The sequence below is a fragment of the Brassica oleracea genome, chromosome C7, assembly GCF_000695525.1.
Source record: "Brassica oleracea var. oleracea cultivar TO1000 chromosome C7, BOL, whole genome shotgun sequence".
NCBI classification, from domain to species: domain Eukaryota; kingdom Viridiplantae; phylum Streptophyta; class Magnoliopsida; order Brassicales; family Brassicaceae; genus Brassica; species Brassica oleracea.
Window position 1 is genome coordinate 21,948,898 of NC_027754.1, and position 14,188 is coordinate 21,963,085.

At 33.2% G+C, this 14,188-nt stretch overlaps 1 long non-coding RNA gene and 1 pseudogene across 8 annotated transcripts; one reads left to right on the forward strand and one right to left on the reverse strand.

The window, feature by feature from the left end:
• Positions 1–4,196: 4,196 nt before the first annotated feature.
• LOC106304650 lies at positions 4,197–6,317 on the forward strand. 8 transcript variants are annotated; one of them, XR_001262795.1, is made up of 4 exons: positions 4,197–4,476; positions 4,912–5,644; positions 5,725–5,783; positions 5,932–6,317. It is a non-coding gene; the product is annotated as an uncharacterized LOC106304650 (long non-coding RNA). The 8 variants fall into 8 exon arrangements; XR_001262796.1 differs by having other exon boundaries at positions 4,912–5,308; positions 5,441–5,644; positions 5,725–6,317; XR_001262797.1 differs by having other exon boundaries at positions 4,912–5,308; positions 5,457–5,644; positions 5,725–6,317.
• Positions 6,318–7,206: 889 nt separating this feature from the next.
• Positions 7,207–8,341, reverse strand: LOC106302848 (annotated as a pseudogene).
• Between the last annotated feature and the right edge of the window lie 5,847 nt (positions 8,342–14,188).

Sequence of the window (14,188 nt, forward strand, 5' to 3'; positions counted from 1 at the left end):
ATCCAGTATACAACGATCTCATCAAACACATCTTGAGATCTGGGAAACTTTCAACCCTTGAAGAAGTTTGTGCACATATTCAGAAGGAGAAAGGCTCACTAGATTTATTTGGAGGCAAAGGAGATCTTGCCTTAGAAAACAAAGCTGTTGAAACTCCTCAAGCCAACAAAGTGACATACATGCATGAGGAGAGAAGGTTTGAAGGTTATGAGCACTGCAAGAAAAGGACACAAGAAGGAGCAATGTTGGATCGTCCACCCACATCTCAGGCCACCTAAGCCCATTTCTAAGAATAGGGATGCAAGAGCTCATTTCACTAGTGGTCCAACTGAATAAGGATATCAAGCATGTCCGTCAACCAGCCAGAATGAAGGAGGCAAAGCATTGGCGACTCACAGTATCTTGAAGAGCACTAATGATGAACCGGTCACAAAATCTAACTTTAACTTACTCATCAAAGCTTTCAAGGAACACTCTGGTATGGCTCTCGGTTACTCCTTAACTGTATCTAAAGTTCAGAACATTATTAGTACATCATTAATTGCATCCAACACACCTAAACCCTTGATTATTGATTCTGGTGCATCTCATCATATGATAAGTGACACTAGACTGATAAAAGACATAATACCGACTTTAGGAAATGTTGTTATTGCAAATGGTGATAAAATACCTATTAAAGGAATTGGAAACTTGCAGTTGTTTGAAAAAAATTGTAAAGCTTTCTATATGCATGATTTTACATCCAACTTGTTATCAGTTAAAAGAGCTACTTTTGATTTGAATTGTCATGTCATATTTAGTCTTAATGATGCTAAGTTTCAAGATATTGAAAGCAACAGAGTAATTGGAAAGGGGACTACCAAAGATTATAATTGCGCATGTAGTTTCATTCCTGTTTTGAATAAAGATGCATTGTGGCATGCTAGACTAGGACATCCACATGTTAGAGCCTTGAATTTGATTTTTTCTGATGTTTTATTTAAAAATAATGATTGTGAAGCTTGTATCTTGGGTAAGCATTGCAAGTCTGTCTTTACAAGGTCTAATACTATCTATGACCGTACTGCTTTGATCTTGTGCATTATGATGTTTGGACTGCTCCATGTTTATCGTGCGAAAACCAGAAATACTATCTATGAACGTACTGCTTTGATCTTGTGCATTCTGATGTTTGGATTGCTCCACTGATGAAAAATCTAAATACAGTTGGATCACTCTGCTTAAGTTTAAAGATAGAGTTCTTGAGGCATTTAAGAATTTTTAGACTTATATTACTAACCATTACAATGCCAAAGTTAAAATCTTTAGATCAGATAATGGAGGAGAATATACAAGCAATGCCTTCAAGGAACACTTAGCCAAACAAGGAATCATCCATTAGACAAATTTTCCTTACACTCCATAACAGAATTGGGTTGCTGACAGGAAGAACCGACACCTAATGGAGGTAGCAATGTCCTTGATGTTTCATACAAACGTTCCAAATAAGTTTTGGAACGATGCTGTGATTTCAGCTTGCTACCTCATCAATCTAATTCCGAGAAAGATCCTTCATGACATCTCCCCATTTGAGGTACTGAATAAATGCAAACTATCTTTAGATCACTTACGTGTATTTGGATGTCTTTGCCATGTCTTAGTATCAGGAAATTTAAAGAATAAGCTAGAGGCTAAGATTTTAAAGGCAATGTTTATTGGATATTCTACAACCCAAAAAGACTAAAAGTGTTATGATCCAGTAACAAGGAAAGTATCAATATCAAGCGAAGTGAAGTTTGTAGAAGGAATATGGTATTATGAGGAAAGCAGATGGGATGAACTCAGAGATCTTTCTCAATCATCCTCAGATAAGGCTACAAGCCTAAGAAACATCATAGAGAGTTGGGGTCAATATGTCCCAGTATCAGGAACCTAGCAAAGAATCGCCAACTCCCACAATATCTCAAGAAGCTAGAAGAGATGAAGTTATAACCCATCTTGACCATGAGGGGGAAAATGAAACTGAATCACAAGTACAACAACATCATCATGAGGATTCGGGTCACCATGATCAAGAGGGTACTCAAGAAGAAGAAGCGGCTCACAATGATGAAGATGAGCATGAAAAAAACTCAAGAACCAGAAGAAGATGTTCAACCATTAAGGAGAAGTACAAGAGTTAGAAAAGCTTCAAAGTGGTTGAACATAAGGGTTTATATCAATACAAAGGCAGTTTATCACCCAGCTCAAGCTGTTTGCTCTCTTGCACATTATCCTATGGAACACCAAGTCTACATAAGAAGTCTGGATGAAGAGCAGATCCCAAAATCCTATGAAGAAGCCATGAAACACCAAGTGTGGAGAGATTCAGTAGGAGAGGAAAGGGATGCTATGATTTGAAATGATACTTGGTTTGAATCAGAATTGCCAAGAGGGAAGAAAGCAGTCACTAGCCGATGGATCTTCACCATCAAATATTTAAGAAATGGAAAGATTGATAGGCGCAAGACAAGATTGGTAGTAAGAGGCTTTACCCAAACCTATGGTGAAGACTATTTGGATACCTTTGCTCCAGTTGTAAGCTCCACACAATCTGCATTGTTTTATCCATTGCAACCAACCTTGAGTGTGACTTATAGCAAATGAATGTAAAGAATGCATTTCTTCAATGAGAACTTGAAGATAAAGTCTATATTCATCCTCCACCTGGTCTTGAACACTTGGTGAAACCTAGAAATGTTTTACGGCTGAAAAAGCTATCTATGGTCTCAAGCAATCTCCTAAAGCATGGTACAACAAGTTGAGCACAACACTCAATGGAAGGGGCTTTAGAAAATCAGAACTTGACCATACCCTCTTCACTCTCACCTCAACCTCAGGTATTATTGTTCTTCTTTTCTACGTTGATGATATCATCATAACAGGAAGTGACAAAGTTGGCATTCAATCTACTAAATTTTTCTCAAATCTATGTTTGATATTAAACACTTGGGTGAGCTAAAGTACTTCCTTGGGATTGAAATATGTCGATCTAAAGAAGGATTGTTCCTTTCCCAAAAGAAGTACACACTTGATTTGTTGAAAGATGCAAGTAAACTAGATGGAAAATCAGCCAAAACACCACTTGAAGATGGGTATAAATTATTACTTGACGGGAAGATTGAAGAGAACAAGCCATTTGAAGATGCCAAACAATACATGAAGATGGTTGGGAAACTGATCTACTTGACCATTACCAGACTAGGCATTTGATATGCCAACATATGCAAGCTCCCAAGATGAAACATTAGAACATGGTGATCGCATTCTGAGATACTTGAGAGGCTCACCAGGCCAAGGAGTTTGGATGGGATGTAACAAGAACACTGAAGTAGTTGGTTATTGTGTGCTGTTTAAGCAGGAGATAGAGTGGACAGAAGATCAACCATAGGGTATTGTACATTCATTGGAGGCAACCTGGTCACTTAGAAGAGCAAGAAGCAGAAGATGTTGTCATGCTCCAGTGCTAAAGCTGAGTATAGAGCAATGTGAAAGCTGTCAAATGAGTTGGTATGGATTAAAGGAATTCTCAAGGATCTCGGCATCGAAACCAACACTCCTATTACCATGCACTGTGACAACCAAGCCGCCATAAATATAGCTGCCATCCATGATCCTCTTAACCATGGAGTCTCCACTCTTTTTTCCTTGGTAAGGTTTTGTCCCACTGGATTTTTCTTGCTAAGGTTTTTGATGAGGGATGTCTTCATGGTCTCCAAACTTGACCTCCGGTTCTCCTACCATCAAGCTTGAGGGGAAGTGTTGAGATGGAAACAAAAGAAGAAGAAAATAACTAAAGAGGCCGAGTCTACCTACATCAATGAAGTGGACACTTTGAGAAAGCTACGTTGAATACTTTGATGCTATAGAGAAAAGAACAGTTGCTGAAGAAAAAGGCAGATTACCTACAACACCAAAGTGGAGGCTTTGATAAACCTGCATTACATATTTTGGTGTTGTAGGGATTTGCGGACACTGTTCATTGTAGTCGAAAATTTAAAATTCAAAATATAGTTGTTAGGAATATAGTTGTTGGAGCATTATCTCTTTATTATCTTCTCATACCTTTTGTATTTATAGTTATGGTTATAAATAGTTTTTTTTGGTACACATAAATGAATTAAGGATAATTATTCTTTTTTCTTCTATATTTCTCTCTCTCTCTTTCTCTTGTTCTTCATCATTCGGTCAAGTTATTCTCTAATTCTCTAATTCTCTAATTCTCTAATTCTCTCTCTCTCCCCTACAGTCCATCACGGCTTAATCTTATTTCATTAATTTAGTTAAAGGATCAATGAATTACAAATAATGAAATCTTCCCTTTACAAGGTGATGGTGTGTATAGAGTTATAGGCTTAGGATAATATCTCATAAAGAAACTTCGTCACATACTTAAGATTTAGTTGGGTTTGATAATCTAAAGTTGAGTCTCTTGTCACTTGCCATGATATTCATGTAAGTGGTTTGCGGACTTATAAATTCTAGGCTAGAAAGTGTCGGATGTACTTTTACCAATTTATTTATTTGTCAGCAAAGTCTAAATTGCTTAAATTTTGTTTATTGGGTAATTCTTTTAAATATCTATTTTTAAGTTTTTGTCACAAAAATAGTCCTAAAGAAACAAAATGACTAAAATAGCCCTTTTTATTTTGAAAATTTTAATATTTATTTTTAAAAATTTGAAACCTTATCCCCAAAACCTTACTCGTTAACTCTAAATCCTAACTCTAGATTAGTTAACCCTAAGGTAAAAATACATTTTTACCTTTTAATAAAACTTAGTTTGATCATTTTCTTCATTGAAAGATATTTTGTGACAAAAACTTAAAAATAAATATTCTAGGGAATTTCTCTTGTTTTTTTGTTCAACTATTGCTTATTTTTTTGCAGAATATGCTTTAAGACACATTTCCACTTTCGATTTACGCAATCAGACACATGTTGCCGGTGACACACTTTTGTGTAATGATTGTAACTTAGACTCCCAACTTTGTTTCTCCCCAACATCCATTCTTTCGTAACTAAACCTTTCCTAACTAAAACAACAATCTGTCCAATTGGACACACATCTCAATTAAAAATAGTAAAATACAATTCATTCTTTATCTCTCATATTTCGAATTTTGAGACAAAAAATTGAAATCACTTTCATAGTTTCTCGAACCCTAATTGCGACGACCTCTACCCGCGAACCTCTTTCAGCTTCGAGAAACCATGGCGAAATTGAAGTCGAAGAAGAAAGGGAAGCTCAATAGTTAACCTTCTTCACCGCAGATCGACATCGGAGGTTTGTATTTCGAATTCCTTAACTCTTTTTGAATTTCAAGAGTTCTCGAAATCCCTGACTTTTTTCTATTTTTCTTTCTTTTTTTAAAAAATTATTTATGTTGTAATTTTCCAATTGAATCGAATCTTTGAGATTTTTTGGACGGGAGATATGACGAGCAGATCCGAGAGCTCTGGTGTGGAGAGAACGACGCGGCTGCGAGCAGGTCCGAGCTCCGTTGTGGAGAGGACGATGGGACGGCGAGCAGGTCCGAGATCCGGTGTGGAGAGGACGCGACGACGAGCAGGTCCGACCTCCGTTGTGGAAAAGACGACGACGAGCTCTCGTGGTGTGAAGGTTAGCTTCATTCCTTTTTCCACAAAGAGCTCAATTTTTACATTTACAGGTTCCAATATCACTTCCTTTCTTCGTATCAGAATCTGAGATTAAAAAGTTGAACACTTCTTCTACGTATTAGAGATCTAAGAAGCAAAAGGTTAGAAACTTTACATACGGGTTTATAGATTTAAGCTTAGATCTATCTCCTTTTCCTCGGCGGAAGAAATAAAAGGTTGCAAACGGAAGGTAAAGTTCTTGGCTTTAATTAAAACACTTCTTTGTTTACCTCTTTTGGTCTCCTACAGCAAGAGTTCTAAATCAATACTTTGAGTACATAACTAGATGGATTTTTGGGCCAAACTTGACATGACCACAGCAAGAATCCAAGGATGATGCAGCATGATATTTTGACTATTGACCACATCAAGAGTCTATGATGTAGTCCACAACAACAATGTCCTAAACATCAATCTTGCTCCCACCCATCAAGAGTCCACGGATGATGCAGCTCAACACCTTTCCAGACTCCAAAGCGTGGTCTATTTACTTTCATTATAGATCTAACTTGGTGAAATTATGGATGTTAACGTTTTAGTGTCAATGTTCAGCTTTGATGTCCATGTACACGCATGGTTTATAACTCTATTACCTACATTGTAATGTCCATATCCATGTTTTGTTTTTTGTCTTATGTCCATATCCATTTTTTTCGTATAGATTTATATATGAAATATATATATGATAATGAATGTTAAGAGATAAATTATTTTATATATAATTTAATTTGATAATTATTTTGTTTTATATATGTTAGAATTTGTAATAAAATTAAATGAAATTATGAAGGGAATAAGAAAAACAAAAAAATATAAAATATAAAGTAAACACAAAAGGTAACTAAGTTTGGTCTCCACACCAACTAGACACAAAACAAAACTACACCATCTTGCTTTCTGTTCCAGATTATCCAGCGAGGTGCATTTTTCCGTCCCACTTCAGACTTTCGTAGAAAAGAAGTGCTTCTGCAGCAGGAAGTGTTTTAAAAGATAAAAAGAAACAAAAATGTCTTAAAAAGTAACACACTTCTTTAAAAAAAAAGGAATACGAATCGGAAGAAACAAAAAGTTCTTAGAGTGAGTTTTGTGATTTGTGCGTATAGCTAGATGCTTTGAAAATCATACCGTATTCACCAATTTATTTAGTATTCTGGTGTTATATTCTCTATTTTATTTTATTTTATTTTATTTTATTTTATTTCTAGTTTATGAAATTCACTGTGGTCTGTGAATCACTAGTCCAGACAATAGTATTTCAATCGAAGAAGTTCGATCAGTCTGTGAATTCTGAATCCAGACCATAGTCTTTCACTCCAGCATTGGATATCTTCCTCTCTCTTTTTGTCCCCAAATTTTAAAAGTTTGAGTGGATTTGAAAAATATTGGAGTTTTAAGAGATTTTCATTTATATGAGTGAGATTTAGAAAAAGAAAAAAAGATTTGGGTGGCATCTTCTCTTAAATTTCAGCTTACTTTTAATCCAAAAAAAAATCACAGTACTCTAGATCATTTGACATTATTAATCTATGTTGTTCCATTTTGAACAAAGAACACATCGTACACGAATTGGCTCTGTGTGTAACTCTCGCAAAGAGAAACGAGCAAGAGTACGTTGTTCATAATATCATTGATAAGGGCAGTAGCTGGATTTGCTCCTTATGAGAAGAGAACCACTGAGTTTCTCAAAGTTGGTAAAGATAAGACGGCTCTTAAGATTGCTAAGAGGAAGTTGGGTACCCACAAAAGAGCCCAGAGGAAGAGGGAGGAGATGTCTAGTGTTCTCTGCAAAATGAGGTCTGGTGAGGTGATACTACTGAGAAGAAGATATAATTGATCAAAAATATTTATCAAAATTTCAAATTAATAAACGACTACATAAATTATAAATTTAAAAATGTAATGAAAAATAGAACTTCTTGTTAAGGACATATACACGAAACCAGATTTCGTACATAAGCTGTGAACAAGAGTCATCTCCTCGTAACGCAATCCAAGTCAGGAATTTTCCTGATAGCATCTCAAATATTGTTAGCTTTGTCTTCAGCTTCCTTCACCCATCTTTTCTGAATCATATCAAAATTTGGCTACTGATTTCTGTAACTTCCTCGCAAACCCTTTCCGAGTTATATGCATCCGTTCTAGCTTTCTTTCTATGGGAAAGCTTTTCTCCAAAGCTTTTTTTTATATCACATGTTTGCGGGTGTGCTGTTCCTTATGCCTCATCTATCACGTGGACAAAAATCATTATCATTTGTCCTCTTGTTTTCATCAAATTGATAGGATCGTGCGACAATAGAATCACCTAGTCCCACATCATTGCCCAGTTGCAGTATTTTGTTCAAATATAGTTTTTAGCTCTTCAAAATCTTCAAATGAATCCTCATGTAGATATGTATTATTTGGATCAGCCTATTAAAAAAAGATCACTATAATAAGAATCATATGTAAACAACACCAACGTAAGCATGAATTTCATATTCTAGTTTTCTACCTGCAGATAGACATTCCATACTTTACCATCTGCTGTGAATTTTTTCATTTCAGAAAGAAACAGAAAAATAGTGATTCCAACAATACAAAACAGAGACATGCCATCAACACAGAGACATGCCATCAACACAGAGACACCACAAACTTTAGCCTTCTTTGTCAGTGCCATCAAAGTAGTAGAGACATGAAAAGAGTGATCTTAAACCTCTCGTATGTTAACAAGATCAGAAGCACCATATATTTTCGTAATACAAGAGTGATTGCCGGTAGATATGGCACAATAACAAAGCTGCTGCATAAACATTACTCGAACTATGTGTATTCATATTGAGAAGCATTGAATCTTACACTAGCTCCATTGTAGACAGAACTAGGCAGCACGAGCGAAGACGTCACCTTGAACACCCAAATCACGATGAATCCTGCCACTATTAATTTTGGAGAGACGGTGGCAGAGTAACATGTACAAAGGTGTGAGCTTCATCGTCACTATTGTGTTCAGGGATATGTATCGTCTTTTCCTTTGGCCAATTTTTAATATTGAATTTGGGTCTTTCCAAATAACAGGTAGAGAGGTGGGATTTGAGTTACGATAGTTTTGACTGAAAATAATAAAAAAGTTTACTTCAAATCATCTTCATAGTTTTTTCTTTTTAAAATTGTTTGTCTTTGAATAACAATGGATTTGATTTTGCTTTTCTAAATTGTTAATTGAATAACAACGGATTGCAAGTAATTTTAAATAACTTTAGATAAATGTCATATTCAGTAACATAGGATTTAAAAAAAAATAGAAATCATTAGTTGAATAACAGGAGATTATTTTTTTAAAAAAACAAAATACTTTAAAATCCATGATTCAATACACCCCCTTTTAAAAATGCTATTTATTTGATAGTGGCGTTTATAAAAAAAATTCCGGACGGTCCGTTCTTATCATCTAGGATTCTAGGGATTACCCCGACATCAGTGTTTTTAAAACCGGACCGGAAGCTGAACCAGATAATTTTTGGGTCACAGTTCAATATGGTTCGATCGGGTCAAACCTGGTTCAATAATCTGGTTTAATATATTTTTAGTGTACATATTTAAAAGTAATGTTAGTAAATACGATACATAATTAAAATATTAATGAATTTAAAACATAAAACATTATAAAGATAAACTAATTTTATGTTTATGTTGGTTTAAAGATTTTTGATAGTTTTAATGGTTTTTATTAGTTTAATAACTCTGAGATTTAATCTGGCTACATAACCGGTTCATGGTCGAACCAATTATTAGACCCAACCTGGCTATGTAACTGGTTCATGGTCGAACCCGGTTCAACCACTGGGTCGGTCCGGTTTTAAAAACACTGCCCGACATCAAACCTTAATTTTCCTTCTTCACCAGCTCATCTCTTTATTTCTTAATGGTTTTGATTAAACAAATTTAAAAGTCAACCGAGTGTTAACTGAACAAATGATTTCTTGGTTTGCTAGTTTAAGAGATTTTGTGTTTTTTTTTTCATTTTAGCTTGTTGAAATCGAAACTTGATAAACCATGACTTTTCTTTTTGTTACTGAACCATGACTTAAAAGTGACAATTCATTAGTTATCCCTTAGTTTCAGTTTCAGAAAAATTTTCGTTTCAAAATAAATGTTGTTTTATAATTTCAATGCAATTGTTTTTAGTTTTTATTCCGATCTATTTTTTATTGGTTGAAATGTGGTTAAGTGTATTGGTAATGATGTTTTTTATTTTGGAAATATGCAAAATACAATATTTTATTAATCTATGTACCCAAATATAAAACGACAATTAAATGAAAAGGTATGGGTAGTTTTTAGCATTTGAGGTTTCTCACGTGATGATTGCTTACGCTTTTTACTTTAGTTTTTGGTTTCTGTTTTTGCAAAAACCATTTTTCATCCAATCAAGTTTTTGTCTTTAGTTTTTGTTTTTGTAAAACCCATTTGAGTTACCAATCAAGATTTTTAATAAATAGATTTTCTAAAATTTAGAAAAACTAGTTTTCGAAAAGTTTCACTAATCTATGAAAAAAAACCAAAAACCAACTTTTGTGAGCTTTTATGAAGAAAAACGAATTTTGATTGTTTTAGTTGTATAAACTACTACATTAATTAATAATTAATAAATAATGTTTTCATAAAAAATTATCATACAATATTTTGTGTATTAGATATCATTTAAACAATAATGTGAAATATTTTAATTTGTGTTTCATATTTGTAAATAAATTTATATATTTTATAAATAATATTATTTAGTTTTATAACTTAGTTATTAGTTTCTATAAATAAAATAATTGAATTATTTTAATAATTATTATTCACATTGAACATAACTAAAATTCTAAAAAACATAATATGTTTTTATTAATACGATATATTTATTAATCTTGAAAACTAAAAATAGCCATTCAACTTTAAGAAAATATAAATAATTAATATAAGAAAATTTATAATTAATTTCAAAATTTTAGGTTTTTTTTATTTTTGTATAATTTATGATATATATAAGAAAATATTTTGCTATTCAAGTTTTAGAAATTAAAAATAATTTACATAAGAAATATTTTCCAAGTAGTTTCAATTTTTTTTTTTTTTGTAATTTATATATTTTTATGATTTATATTTTACTATATTATATTTTTATAAAAATATCATAATTCAAAAATGTTATTGTATTTTATTTCAAAATAATAATCACAGTCTTTTGATAAATTTAATTGTTAAATCTAAATATTTATTGCCATTTTATTTTATTAATTTAAAGTAATGTATTAAATAATTTTTTTAAATAAAAAAAAATACAGCAAAACCAGAAACCAAAATCTAAATCTAAAAACCAACAACCAAAAGCTAAAGCCAAAAACCAAAATCTAAAAACCAAAATCTAAAAACCAAAAACTAAAATCTAAAAACCAAAAAACTAAAACTAAAAACTAGTGTCACCAGTCTCTTTTCACGATTTGGATAGAAATAATTATAAATATATTGCTTCTCCAAAAACAAACAATTACAAATATTTCCTGTGCAAGAAAAGAATATAAACATAAATTTAAGAAAAAAAAGGAATATAAAGATATGCTTCTTAAATCTCATACGTAGTAATCTTAAATTAACACGAATACACGAGGAATCAAATATGTAAACACAAATAAACAAGCAAAATTAATAGCACATGCAGCTATATTTTTCGTACATAAAGCAAAACACAAATGATCTTACATGTGAGACAGAGAGGAGAGGACATTACGGGGAGAAGACTAATTTAACTTGTTCTAGGTTCCGATCCAAATTGATTTCTTCTTTACTCCAACAAAAAGTAGAATATCACTTGGAGGCTACCGGACCGTGGGCTGCACGCGCTTGCTACACGGCGGCTTTGCTATCTGCTTGGACTTCAAAGAAGGGCGAGATGAAAACAGAGCCTCCAAGATCATCGTCTTCACCAGTTTCCTCTTCTTTGGGAACACACTCCCTTGTTTCGGGCCCAACCGTCGTTGTCGCCACTCACCATTCTCTACCGCCGCCGCTTTTTCAACCGAGCTCATCGATCTTTACTTTCTCTGTCTAGTTTCCACTCTTGTCTTAACGAGAACGTGAACTCCTAGATTGTGCCCCTTTTTATCAATTGATAAGACTTGTCCTACAAGCTAATAGTATGTTGTAAATTAGTATATAATACATTTCTTATCTTATCAATCTTTTTATTTCCCGCACGTGGTCTTGTTCACTAGATTGGAGGCTTAAGTCGAATGTTTTATTAGGCTTTGTCCAGGACCGGCCTTGGCTGGCTCGCTGTGGATTAACCGCACTCTCTACCTTTACTTAATCATTGGCCTTTTGAATAATTTATGAGAATAGTTACATACTACTACTACTAATGATACATAACCTCACCACATGTACCACGAGCAAAAAATTAATGTTCTTACAACAATTAATTTAAAACGTTATCTATGGGGGGAACAAAAGTAAAAGTCTTGTGAAAAAAACAAAAGCAAAAGGTGGAATAAACGAAACATGCAGAAAAGGATTTATATAACCCAAATTTCATTTTATAAGTAAATATATAATTAAATATTATATATAATCTCTATTTGTTACGAAGCATTTGATTAGAGGGAAAGAAAATAATGAAAAATAAAGTGTTTTTTATCATTCTATAATTAAGGTCATCTTTATTCCAAGTTTTTAAAGGGGTTTTACAAAAAAAAGATAGTGCTAGACCCCACAATTCAGCTAAAAATCGGTAACAAAAGTAACCAAATAAAGATCGACTTTTGTTGGTTTCATGTACTGTTCACGGACCCCGGACCCCACTGACACGTGGCGGCCCGTGATTGGTTCTTTTTTAAAAAAAAAAAATTTCGGAGAAATTTTTTTTTTTAAGAAACTCTTAAACTCAGTTTAGCGATAATCATGTTCTAATAGTCTTGGAGCAGCGGACCTGACTCACTTTGCTCGTGTGGTTATTTGAGAATAGGGATGCATGCCTTGACTATTTGATTGGAATAACGAATGATTCGGGTGACATGAATAGACGGCAAGAAATGCAATGAAGAAAAGTTTTTTTTTTGTGTTTGAACAAAAAGAAGAAAAGTTTTTTTTTGTTAAAAAAAAGAAAAAAAAGAAAAAGATATTTTGTATATTATTATTAATAGTTTGTAATCAAATCGATTACAATCATTACCATTTTCTAGTCCAAACAAAAAATAAAACAAGAAACAGATTTGACTGAATAACTATAAAATAAGAAATATATTATTTGAAAAAAAATGATAATTGTCCAACGTTTTTGATTAACTAGTGTATTGATGATAAATAAAATTATAAAAACAATTTTCAAAACTTAAATAAGACTACTGCTTTTTTTTTTTTGATAACCGTAATGTTGATCCCAAAAGTTTTCTAGGCCCAATGACTAATCATTACGAGGTCCGCATGATCTGCATTTTCTTACCATTTAAGACGCCTCGGGTGGCCAAACCTCTTGGTTTAAATAAGACTATTGCAAGATTTTTTTAGTTCAAATGTTTATTTATCATGTTGTAGGTTTCAGTTTACAATCTTTGTGTTATAATTTTTGTTTACTAGAACACAAATCTGAATCTTATCCATTTTAAGTAGTTTTTCTATACTTGAATTATGTATATCTAATCCGCTATCAATACTATTCAAATGTATTTCTAATATGTATATATATCTTAAGAATAAATTTTATATCCAAATATTTTTTCTAATCTACATCCGATGTTATTTGAATTTTTATCCACAATAAAAAAAAGTATATGTCACATTGCAATATGTTGAATACCTAGAAATCATAAGTTATTCCTAACATGAAGAATAAGTAAGAAAATTTGAATAGCTTAAAAATATTCTATAATAAATATTTTCAGTAATATGTATTGAAAATATATGTTATAGATTGGCTTTTCATCGTATTTTTTTTTTTTTGTATATTTCGTGACGCTTAACTCTTTGTGTTTTGCAATTATTTATATAAATGTCAATGGTAAAAGGTATCGTAGTAGTGATACACTACAAGAAAACAACGACATACCGAGGGAAAAAATCGTCGGTATATCGTCAGAAACAAGTCCTCCGAAATAAGTTTGTAGTGATACACTACAAGAAAACAACGACATACCGAGGGAAAAAATCGTCGGTATGTCATCAGAAACAAGTCCTCCGAAATAACTTTTCGGAAATTCATTTTTCCTCGGATTTTCCTCGGAAATTTCCGACGGAATTCCGAGGAAATGAATTTCCGACAGAATTCCGAAGAAATGAATTTCCGACGGAATTCCGAGGAAACTCCAAGGACCACCAGTTCGTCGGAAAAGTCTTCGGAATATACCGAGGGAGAACTTCCTCGGGATTTTTTGATGGACTTTCCAATGGTCCAATCCTCGGAAGTTCCGACGAAATGTTCCTCGGAATTTTCATCGGGAATTTCCGAGGAACGGAGCCCTCGGAAAATTCCGAGGAAGGAGTCCCT